We start from the raw sequence: 12,900 nt of genomic DNA, 5'->3' as shown, positions 1-12,900 counted from the left end.
TGCTTGCTGGCAGTGAATGGGAACGTTCTTGTCTACATCCACAAGCTGAGGTTTTGTCACAGTCTTCTAGACAATGTTCTGTGAGCTGCGCCGCAGGAGTCTCTACTGGATACAATTGTGACAGACCCTCAGCTGTGAGAAGTATTAGGCCATGAAGTGATGGAGCCGGCCGGGTGGTGCACTCTGTGGTCCCATAGAAGTTAACGGAGCAGCGGTCGCACTTGCTCTCAAATCACATAGGGGACCCCCGTTGTCATGACAGGTAGGTGGTCCTACGTGTCCTGTGGAGAGTGGATAAATGTTGTGGTAGGTTGGTTGACAAATTGTATATCGAATGGAGTCAGTCACTTAAAGAGGACCCGTCCCCTCTCCTGACAGCTCTGTGTTAGTGACAGCTCTGGAGCATCTATTCTTCTGTCTGTTTTTACTGACAGCTGTCTCTCCCATACACATGCATGCTCGTTCTGCTGACAACTGTCTCTCCCATACACATGCATGCTCGTTCTGCTGACAGCTGTCTCTCCCATACACATGCATGCTCGTTCTGCTGACAGCTGTCTCTCCCATACACATGCATGCTCGTTCTGCTGACAGCTGTCTCTCCCATACACATGCATGCTCGTTCTGCTGACAGCTGTCTCTCCCATACACATGCATGCTCGTTCTGCTGACAGCTGTCTCTTTGACTTCCCATACACATGCATGCTCGTTCTGCTGGCAGCTGTCTCTTTGACTCCCCATACACATGCATGCTCGTTCTGCTGACAGCTGTCTCTTTGACTCTCCCCATACACATGCATGCTCGTTCTGCTGACAGCTGTCTCTTTGACTCTCCCCATACACATGCATGCTCGTTCTGCTGACAGCTGTCTCTTTGACTCCCCCGTACACATGCATGCTCGTTCTGCTGTCGGCTGTCTCTTTGACTTCCTATACACATGCATGCTCGTTCTGCTGACAGCTGTCTCTTTGACTCTCCCCATACACATGCATGCTCGTTCTGCTGACAGCTGTCTCTTTGACTTCCTATACACATGCATGCTCGTTCTGCTGACAGCTGTCTCTTTGACTCTCCCCATACACATGCATGCTCGTTCTGCTGACAGCTGTCTCTATGACTCCCCCGTACACATGCATGCTCGTTCTGCTGACAGCTGTCTCTTTGACTCTCCCCATACACATGCATGCTCGTTCTGCTGACAGCTGTCTCTCCCGACTACCCATAAACGTGCATGCTCAGCTCAGCCAAACATGTATGTGTCCTCATTAGTGAGAGAGGAGGGGGTCTTATCCATCTGGAGAGTAGAAGGATCAGGTGTTGAAATTGAAGAGTCAGCAGCTCCCCGTGTACATTGGATTGTCGTCCAGTCCTGCCAAAACTGCCCCCCCTCTGACAACAGCCTAAGGCCTCATTCACATGTCAGTGTTCGGTCAGTGATTTCCATCAGTGATTTTGAGCCAAATACAGGAGAGGAGCCTCCACAGACATAAGGGAAAGGTCTGCTCCTGTCCTGCGTTTAGACCCGCATCTGGTTTTGGCTCATAATAATGATGGAAATTGGTGGAAATCACTGACCAAATCCTGGCATGTGCAGGAGGCATAATGTGTATGGAGCTCTCAGCAGGTCAGTGGCAGGATCCATTCTCCTGAAGGGAGTGTGTCACCAAGGGACGTTCGCTGTTACACCAGGCACAATGTCTTGTAGGGCTAGCAGAGCTCAATGTAATGATGCCTTTTACACAGCGATCTATTGATTAAGATCATAGGAGTGCGGGAGAATAGCCCCGCCGGCGGCCCGACGCGCACAGCATCATTGTAATCTATGATGCTGTGCGCTCCCATGTGCACAATCAATGCCACTCCGGGACATATGGCCCGCTCAGAGGGCATACGGTCGTGTGCAAGGGCGCAGAGCAGGTAAGTGCACCGAGGGCGTGCCCAAGACACTCTGTGCACCGATGCTCCTCCTGCTTCCTCTGCTAGCCCCTCCCTTTCCTTCCCACATAGTAATCTCACCTGGCCCTGTCATTCAAGGAGGAGAGGAAAGAGATGGCAGAGGAAGCAGGAAGAGAAGAGTGACCAGTGTCTTGTGCCCACCCTTAAAGGGGTTGTCCACCTTTTTGAAGGTTTTTATGGCAACCCCCTCCAGGCCAGACCTGCAAAAGGCAAGCATACTTACCTGCTACCCGCCACTGATGTTGATGTTGACAGCAGGGGACCCGAGTGAAGCAACGAGGACGGCGAGCGAAGGAATCAGGGAGCAGCTAAGTAAGCTTCTGTTTTCTTCCCCAAAAAGGTGGGCAACCCCTTTAAGTGCACGAGGGGCGGGCCTGTGCATTCTTGCTCCTCCTCCTTCTTCCGCCAGCCCTTCCCTCTCCCTCTACTTTTTGATTGACAGCTCCAGCTGTGATGACTATGCAGGAAGGAAAGGGCTGGCAGGAGGAGCAAGGGCCCGCCCAGGTTGCACTAAGCTGCTCATTAGCATATAGATTAAAAGTGCTTTTTCTCCAGAATGAAGCTACAGATAACAAAGTCAAAAGTTGTGCCTGGTAACAGCCTTTCCATTCACTGACAGCAATCAACAGTTTTGATACTGGCAAAGAACTTTGCAGGATACAAATACACTTTTATATATTTGCACAAAAAAAAATGTGCGACCGCCGCTAAGTTACAGAATGACGAGATCTCGCCGCACAACCGCCACAGCCTATAGGAGTCTATCATTATAAAATGATAAAATGGCTTTTTTTTCCCACGGAAAGTAAGTGAGGAGACAATGGTCCATTCTGTGAGGACGGGAGCCCTCCTGAGTGGGAGCGGGTCACGGTGACACATCAATGGATCCTTCGCGCTCCCGCCTTTGTTTTTCCTGCATGTCATGAATTTAATCAGCTGCAGCCATCGCGCTCCGCTATTATTATTATTTTTTCTTTCTCGGTTTGTTCTGCCAACACCAGTTTAAATGTCCGCAGGAGGAGATGTGAACAGCGTCCCCGCGCATCGCCCATTGTTGGGCCCGTTCTCTCTTAATTTATACTACTTGTCGCTGGGGCCTTGGGGGATCCGCAGATTTAAAGGGGTCTCGTTGGGTTTTCTATAAAATGTAATGTAACATAGGCATTGATAGAATATACCGACCCCCCCTATATATGGGAATGTCTAAGGCCCCTTTCCCACGAGCGAGCTTTCCGCGCGGGTGCAATGCGTGACGTGAACGCATCGCACCCGCACTGAATCCGGACCCATTCATTTCAATGGGTCTGTGTACATATTTTTTTTTTTTTCCACGCATCAGTTCTGCGTTGTGTGAAAAACTCAGCATGTTCTATAGAAGTGAATGGGGCTTCATTTTTAACTGATGGTTGCTAGGAGATGTTTGTAAACCTTCCGTTTTTTTTTTATCACGCGCGTGAAAAACTGAACAACTGAACAGAATCGCAGACATAACTGACCGAACTTGCTTGCAAAATGGTGCAAGTTTCACTGAACGCACCCGGACCTAATCCGTCACGTGTTCGAGTGAAAGGGGCCTAAGGGGTGGCCTTATAGGATTTATAGGTGACAAGGGTGGGCAACCTGCGGCACTCCAACTGTTGTAAAACTACAACTCCCAGCATGCTCTTCTGAGAACTCTCATATAAATAAATGGAGCATACTGGGAATTGTAGTTTCACAACAGTGAAGTGCCGCAGGTTGTCCACCCCTGTGATAGGTCATCATTGTCTGATGGGTGGGGGTCCAAATCAGCTGTTTTGAAGAGGCCGCAGCATCCAGTGAGCTCTGCGACCTCTTCTTAGACTAGTGACGTCACAATCTTCAGTCACAGTGATGGCTATCCTCCGGCACTCCAGCTGTGGTGAAACTACAACACCCAGCATGCTCCATTCATTTCTATGGAGTTCTGAACAGCCAAGCAAGTGTGCATTCTGGGAGTTGTAGTTTTACCACAGCTGGAGTTCCAGAGGTCAGCCATCACAGGCCTAGGTGCAGCTCAATCACATTCAAGTCAATGGGGCTGAGCTGCAGTACCAAGCACAACCACTATACAATGGGCGGCGCTGTGCTTGGTGAGCTGCAAGGTCTCTTCAAACAGCTGATTGGCAGGGGTGCCCTGAGTCGGACCTCCCCCACAGATCAGGTATTAATGATCAGTGGAAGCCCAACCTCCGGGACCCACACCAATCCTAGCGATATGCCATCACATCATAAAATGGAAATGTGCCTTTAAAGGGGTGTTCCAGTTCCAGCAAGTAAAGCTAACAGGCCACCTTTGCTACCATTTGTCCCAATGCATCTGCAGAATGAAGCAACTTCACAGGAGATCTTTATTACAAAATTTCTATCGTTTTGTTTCTTCATCTTCTATGTGTCTCCATGGCAACAGACTACAAACTTCGCCTGTGTGTAGTCTGATCCCGCAGTCACATTGCCTCCTGTTCTGCTGACAGCTTTATTCTTTCCATGGAGAGGAGCTGTAGAATCAGAACGATAGGATTTTTTTTTCTTAACTCTTCTATTAGGAAATTGGGGGAAAAATGTCTGTACAAATGTACTTTTTAAAGGGGTTGACTTGTGAAGATCTCTGCTTGCTGTCAGCAATTGGAAACCCTTACCTTCAGAGGCTGGAATTATGTTAATTTGCTGCTCACACAGGGGTATGTTTCATTTATTGTATCTTTGTAACCCATGTGGAATAGATGCAAATAAGTTTCCGTTCACTGACAGCAAGCAGAGAACTTATTTACAAAGTGCATTAGAATGTTGTGGGAATGAATGAGTTGCATTTTCCTGGAAATCGGAACACCCCTTCAAGGGCTCGTTCACACGACCGTGCCTTTTTTTGCGGTCCGCAAATTGTGGATCCGCAAAACACGGATGGCGCCCCGTGTGCATTATAGAAATGCCTATTCTTGTCTGCAAAATGGACAATAGGACAGGACTCATAATTTTTGCGGGGCCACGGAGCGCAGAGAACGGCCCGTGTGCGGAACCATTTATTTCAAAGGGTCCGCAAAAATAGGCATTTCTATAATGGGCCTTCTGTTCCGTTCCGCAAATTGCAGAAGGCAAATGGCGCCATCCGTGTTTTGCGGATGCGCAATTTGCGGACCGCAAAAAAAGGCACAGTCGTGTGAATGAGCCCTAAGACTAGAGCCTGAATAGGCTAGAGCCAGGGATCAGCAACCTCTCCCAGCTGTTAAAAAACTACAACTCCCAGCATGCACACCTGCTTGGCTGTTCTAATAATGCCCATGGAAGTGAATGGAGCATGCTGAGAGTTGTTATTTTGACTACAGCTGCAGGTTGCTGATCCGCCAGGCTTGACAGTACGGTAATGGGAGTGATGGGTAATGCTCAGCTGTTTCCGCCAGCTCTGCTGGTAAGGTAAGTACCCCCGACCCCTCCACTGGCGTCTCCAGTGATTTCTGCTCTGGGACATGTCCCTTGAGCCGCTGCCTGCAACAAATTAAGATTTAAAGGGAATAAAGGACGGAATCAGTGCCCTCGGTGATCTAATCTGTCATATCTCCTGCCGTCTGCCTATTCACCGGAGCAGCTACTTTTTGGCCGCGGATCAGACGTCCCTTGATTAGGGCGAATGTCTTTGGGTAACTTAATTTATGAGTTTTTCGTTGTGCGTAATTCATGTTGGCCTGTAGGCCGGATGTCTGAGCCTCTGCTTTATCAAATACGTTCTATGTGTAAGATGCACTGTGTACCATATGGCCGACCATTCACTGAAGTTTTTGCAAAAATAAATAAAAAAAATCTATTTAATTGGACATTGCTGCTTAAAGGGATGTGGTCCCTTAGGGGAAAAAATCAGACAGAAAACGGACACGTGGATTTGCAAAATGAACTGGCGCGGCTCTGCACGTGGATTAGCCCGGTTTAATGGAGCGAACCTGTGCGTGGCCATTCACTGCGGTTTCCGCTCAGAATCGTCAGCAAAAAGTGATAACTTGTTTATTTTTTTTAATCTTTTTGAGCCTTATAAAAACTGAGCAGATTTTCATTGACATCAACAGAAAATTTGCATTGGAATCTGCGTCAAAAATGATCTGTGTGAGAAAATCTTGTCGTTTTCACTCTCTTCGCCAGTGATCCTCGCAATTGGCTGACGCTTCTCAGCAGTCATCTCATCGTCATCACAGGCAGGATTACAATAACTGGTATAACATATGTAGAAGACAGGATCCAGCATTCACTATAGGTGATATCTCATCTCCTCCCACTCCCTGCACAGTAGGCTGACACTTTCTCAGCAGTCATCTCATTATAATCACAGGCAAGATTACAATGACAGGTAATGCCTATATATGGATAAGACTGGATCCACCATTCACAATAGGCGATCACGCTCCTCTCTTCCCCCTCCCTGCACATTCACCACTGAACATCACAATAGGCTGTTGAGATCACTTCTCATCAGTCATCTTATTATCATCACAGGACAGCTATCACCAATATATCGATAGCACAAGATCCAATATTCTATTCACAATAGGTGATGTGACATTTGGACTACTCCCCCCTCCCTGCACAATGACCTCCGCACAGGTCACAGAGTATGCCCTCAATGCTCTCCCGTAGAAGTCAATGACTCATCTCTAGTCTACAGGTTCCTATGGTCCATTTGGCTGCTGTTAAACAAACATCTGAGTGCTCAGGCAAGATGGCCGCCCATAATCATGTACAGAAAATAGAATTTAGATAAAAAAAATATATATATTCTGTCCCAAATAAATTTTTTTAGTTATTATTTTTTTTTTTTAAAGTTAAAAGGAAAATGGTCTGTTCAGCATTTAAAAAGCTGGACCTGGGGGGCGGTATTGGAGGCTTTGGTTGCACAATATCCTCTGTAAACCTTACGTTTTATATAGAGCAGACTCCTGTGAGTCCATGTATGACACCCCGCCCGATCCATGCCCCTCCGCACCGCGGCCTCCAGCGCACTCACGGTTAAGCAGTAGCAGCCCTCCGCTTGTTTCTGGTTAAGCTTCACCTATAACACAACCAAGTGCACCAGGTTTTATCAGCCACACCACCCACTTCGTGTTTTTTTTTTTTTTTTTTAATTCCTCTAGTTTTTAAGAACTCTGCTTGCTGTTAATAAATGAAAAAAAAAAAATATATTCTAATTTATATCTGGAGACAAGAAAACCCTGCGTGGACCTAACACTTCTCACAGCTGAGGTTTTGATACAGTTGTGTCCTCTGGGATTCTAGACGGATACATTCCATTTACACTGATACATTGTAGCATTACTGTGTTTGTATTTATTTTATTTATTTATTTTATGCACTTATATAGCGCTACCATATTCTGCCGCGCTTTACAGCCCCAGTGGGGCTCACAATCTAAGGTATGAACTCTTCCTCTTATTGCCATCATTTAACCCCTTGATTGATGTGATCAGAGCAGGTTGCAGATCACGGGGATATTCTGTGACATTATCAATCTCCATAGGCAGATACCTTGGGGTCCATTGACGCTGGGTTCACACCTGAGCATTCGCGATGGAGCGCTCTGTATGCGCGTTTGCAATGGCGCATACAGAGACAAGCGAACGCCCATTGTCGCGCGTTCCCGGAAGTCTATGTACGGGAACGCGCGACAAGACGCCCCAAAGAAGCTCCTGTACTTCTTGGGGCGTCGGGCGTTTTACAGCGCTGTAAAACGCTCAGGTGTGAACCATTCCCATAGGGAATCATTGGTTCTTGCCTGTTGAGCGTTTTACAGCGCGTAGGAACGCGCTGTAAAACGCTCAGGTGTGAACCCAGCCTGAAAGACACAAGGACAGTCTGTTCAGGATTCCTGTTGTTAAAGGGGTTGTCCATTGGTACTTAGTCCGGACTCCGTGCCTGTCTGCATTGCACATCTGGTCCTCAGCTGTCACTGGGTCACTTGTGCCGCTGCAGCCAATGACTGGCATGCTGCTTGTGGACACGACACTGCAGGGTCACATGCCACTTGGGGGCACATCTGAGGCCAGCCATTGTGTGGAAGCTGACAGACGGGGACCAGTGTGGACAACCCGGGAGCCACAGAGCCGGGAGCAGGTACGAATAGATCTCTTCACAGGTCCAGCTGGGTGGATGGGTAATAAAAAAAAATAAAAAATCTGGACAACCCCTTTAAAACCAACACTTATGTCCTATCTACAGGGGAGTCTGATCAGTGGGGGTCTGACTACTGTGTCCTCTTTTTAAAAGGAGCGGGTTGAGCATGCATGTTGACGCCGCTCCGTTCACCTCTATAGGACTGCACTGGAGCACCGTCCTCGCCGCTTAGATAGGCGACACGGCACCCCCTTTATTGTGGTTGTTGGGTCCCTGCTGTCTGATCAGATATTTATCATAAGTGTTATTAATGAAAAAGACCCTTTAAGGTAAAAAAAATGTCAGGATTTTTGCACAGGGTTAATGTATATTTAGGGCAAATGCATTCTCTTTTTCTCCTTGTCCTCTCGAAAACGCTCTATTCCAGCACGTAAAGGGTCAAACACAAAACCTGTAGCTTCGTGGAGTAAATTCCACCAATAATTGGAAGGTATCGTTTTTATTCCTGTCCCCAAATGGTTTGTGTGTGCAGAGTTCACTGCGCGTCTGTTTCCACTTTCCAGCGGCTGCGCTCTTGTTCTCTGCCTGATATCGTCCGCGGACGGGGTTTTGTTTTGTTTTTTTGAACTCTTGTAAATGCCCGAGGGAGACAAGATTAGGGGCAGCGGGTGTATCCAATGCATCTGCGCGGAGGTATGTAACCAGGTGACGCAATGGTGGCGTAAAACAGACGGAGCCCCAAGATCAAGGGATGAGTAACCTCATTAGTGGAGTTCAGGACCGGGCCGATATCGGAAGGGGATTATTCAAGACGTCTCCTAATTCCGTGTTGCGTTGGGGTCAGGAAGAAGACAAAGCTGCGCGGATCCTGGATAAGGGGAAAACACGTGGTGACGAGGGCAGCCACACGAGGAGGAGGGGCAGCCATGTTTCCAGCGTTGGTCAAGGGTGGAGAGCAGTGATCTGATTGGTTGCTAGAAGCGGCACCTCCACTGCACGTATCGGGGTGTGTTTTTTTTTTTTGTGTTTCACACTTTATAAGCTACTAGCAGAAGGACCCGGTTTCGCACGGGTACATTTCATCTATTTCATTTAATGTTTGTGTGTGTCGTTAAAGATATCGACAGTATCCACTATAAGGCCCCTTTCACACGGGCGAGTTTTCTGCGCGGATGCGATGCGTGAGGTGAACGCATTGCACCCGCACTGAATCCGGACCCATTCACTTCAATGGGGTTGTTCAGATGAGCGGTGATTTTCACGCATCACTTGTGCGATGCGTGAAAATCGCAGCAGGTTCTATATTCTGCGTTATTCACGCAACGCAGGCCCCATAGAAATTAATGGGGCTGCGTGAAAATTGCAAGCAAGTGCGGATGTGGTGCAATTATTCACGCATGGTTGCTAGGAGATGATAGGGATGAGCAATTCACTGTATTATTTTCCCATGTAACATGGTTATAAGGGAAAATAATAGCATTCCTAATACAGAATGCTTACTAAAATGTAGATTGAGGGGTTAAAAAAAAATAAAAAAATAAGAAATAACTCGCCTCATCCACTTCTTCGCGCAGCCGGCATAGTCTTCTTTCTTCTTTCAGGACCTGCAAAAGGACCTTTGATGACGTAATCACGCTCACCACGTGGTAAGCGCGCTGATGTCAGCGCAGGTCCTGCTGAATGAAGGTAGAAGATCTGTATTAACCACTTCAGCCCCGCTAGCTAAAACCCCCTTAATGACCAGGCCACTTTTTACACTTCGGCACTACACTACTTTCACTGTTTATCGCTCGGTCATGCAACTTACCACCCAAATGAATTTTACCTCCTTTTCTTCTCACTAATAGAGCTTTGATTTGGTGGTATTTCATTGCTGCTGACATTTTTACTTTTTTTGTTATTAATCAAAATTTAAAGTTTTTTTTGCAAAAAAATGACATTTTTCACTTTCAGTTGTAAAATTTAGCAAAAAAACGACATCCATATATAAATTTTTCGCAAAATTTATTGTTCTACATGTCTTTGATAAAAAAAAAAATGTTTGGGTAAAAAAAAAAATGGTTTGGGTAAAAGTTATAGCATTTACAAACTATGGTACAAAAATGTGAAGTTCCGCTTTTTGAAGCAGCTCTGACTTTCTGAGCACCTGTCATGTTTCCTGAAGTTCTACAATGCCCAGACAGTAGAAAACCCCCACAAATGACCCCATTTCGTAAAGTAGACACCCCTAGGTATTCACTGATGGGCATAGTGAGTTCATAGAACTTTTTATTTTTTGTCACAAGTTAGCGGAAAATGATGATTTTTTTTCTTTTTTCTTTTTTTCTTACAAAGTCTCATATTCCACTAACTTGTGACAAAAAATAAAAACTTCCATGAACTCACTATGCCCATCACAAAATACCTTGGGGTGTCTTCTTTCCAAAATGGGGTCACTTGTGGCGTAGTTATACTGCCCTGGCATTCTAGGGGCCCAGATGTGTGAGAAGAAGTTTGCAATCAAAATCTGTAAAAAATGACCGGTGAAATCCGAAAGGTGCACTTTGGAATGTGTGCCCCTTTGCCCACCTAGGCTGCAAAAAAGTGTCACACATCTGGTATCGCCGTACTCAGGAGAAGTTGGGGAATGTGTTTTGGGGTGTCATTTTACATATACCCATGCTGGGTGAGATAAATATCTTGGTCAAATGCCAACTTTGTATAAAAAAATGGGAAAAGTTGTCTTTTGCCGCGATATTTCTCTCACCCAGCATGGGTATATGTAAAATGACACCCCAAAACACATTCCCCAGCTTCCCCTGAGTACGGCGATACCAGATGTGTGACACTTTTTTGCAGCCAAGGTGGGCAAAGGGGCACATATTCCAAAGTGCACCTTTCGGATTTCGCAGGCCATTTTTTACACATTTTGATTGCAAGGTACTTCTCACACATTTGGGCCCCTAGAATGTCAGGGCAGTATAACTACCCCACAAGTGACCCCATTTTGGAAAGAAGACACCCCAAGGTATTCCGTGAGGGGCATGGCGAGTTCCTAGAAAAATTTTTTTTTTCAATCTTTCATGGACTCAATATGCCCCTCACGGAATACCTTGGGGTGTCTTAGAAACATAGAAACATAGAATGTGTCGGCAGATAAGAACCATTTGGCCCATCTAGTCTGCCCAATATATCTGAATCCTATGAATAGTCCCTGGCCCTATCTTATATGAAGGATGGCCTTATGCCTATCCCATGCATGCTTAAACTCCTTCACTGTATTTGCCGCTACCACTTCTGCAGGAAGGCTATTCCATGCATCCACTACTCTCTCAGTAAAGTAATACTTCCTTATATTACTTTTAAACCTTTGCCCCTCTAATTTAAAACTGTGTCCTCTTGTGGTAGTTTTTCTTCTTTTTAAATATTCTCTCCTCCTTTACCGAGTTGATTCCCTTTATGTATTTAAAAGTTTCTATCATCTCCCCTCTGTCTCGTCTTTCTTCCAAGCTATACATATTAAGGTCTTTTAACCTTTCCTGGTAAGTTTTATCCTGCAATCCATGGACCAGTTTAGTAGCTCTTCTCTGAACTCTCTCTAGAGTATCTATATCCTTCTGGAGATATGGCCTCCAGTACTGCGCACAATACTCCAAGTGAGGTCTCACCAGTGTTCTGTACAGCGGCATAAGCACTTCACTCTTTCTACTGCTTATACCTCTCCCTATACATCCAAGCATTCTGCTAGCATCTCCTGCTGCTTTATTACATTGTCTTCCCACCTTTAAGTCTTCTGAAATAATTACCGTATATACTCGAGTATAAGACGAGTTTTTGGGCACAAATTTTTGTGCTCAAAAAGCCTCCTCGTCTTATACTCGAGTCTACTATCTTACTTTGTCTTTGCTCCGGTAATGCAGGCAGTGCGGGGGGGCGGCGCTCACTCACTGACGTCACGCGCCTGCGCCGCCTAGTGGGAGCAGGCGAGTGACGTCAGTGAGTGAGCGCCGCTCCCCGCACTGCCTGCGGCTGCTATTACCGGAGTAAAGACAAAGTAAGATATCCAAAGTTAAAGAATACTGATGAATACTACTTTATAAATATACTGCTGTGAGCGTCGGGGAGGGGGATCTGTGGATGGCACTGTAGGGGGATCTGTGGATGGCAGTGCCATCCACAGATCCCCCTACAGTGCCATCCACAGATCCCCCCTCCCCTAAACAGTGCCATCCTGGCACTGTTTAGGGGAGGGGGCATCTGTGGATGGCACTGTTTAGGGGGGAATCTGTGGATGGCACTGTTTAGGGGGGAGATCTGTGGATGGCTCCCTGTATTTAATGCAGAGTGTGTGTGTATATAATGCACACACTCTGCATTAAATACAGGGAGTCAGAGTCAGACTCCCATCAATCTGAGTCACCCTCTTGCAGATGTGTGTATATAATGTAGAGTGTGTGCATTATATACACATACACTCTGCATTATAGCTGCATTTCCCACCCTAGTCTTATACTCGAGTCACTAATTTTTCCCATTTTTGGGGGTAAAATTAGGGGCCTCGGCTTATACTCGGGTCGGCTTATACTCGAGTATATACGGTACTCCTAAATCCCTTTCCTCAGATACTGAGGTCAGGACTGTGTCAAATATTCTATATTCTGCCCTTGGGTTTTTACGCCCCAGGTGCATTATCTTGCACTTATCCACATTAAATTTCAGTTGCCAGAGTTCTGACCATTCTTCTAGTTTTCCTAAATCCTTTTCCATTTGGCGTTTCCCTCCAGGAACATCAACCCTGTTACATATCTTTGTGTCATCAGCAAAAAGACACACCTTACCATCGAGGCCTTCTGCAA

General features: G+C 46.3%; 1 protein-coding gene across 1 annotated transcript in view; it reads left to right on the top strand.

Moving 5' to 3' along the window:
• EEFSEC (eukaryotic elongation factor, selenocysteine-tRNA specific) overlaps positions 1 to 12,900 on the top strand; it is a 141,540-nt gene that overhangs the window by 415 nt on the left and 128,225 nt on the right. The window lies entirely within an intron of this gene.

Source organism: Bufo gargarizans, chromosome 7 (genome assembly GCF_014858855.1).
Source record: "Bufo gargarizans isolate SCDJY-AF-19 chromosome 7, ASM1485885v1, whole genome shotgun sequence".
Lineage (NCBI taxonomy): Eukaryota > Metazoa > Chordata > Amphibia > Anura > Bufonidae > Bufo > Bufo gargarizans.
This window is presented reverse-complemented; position numbering and strand designations above follow the sequence as displayed.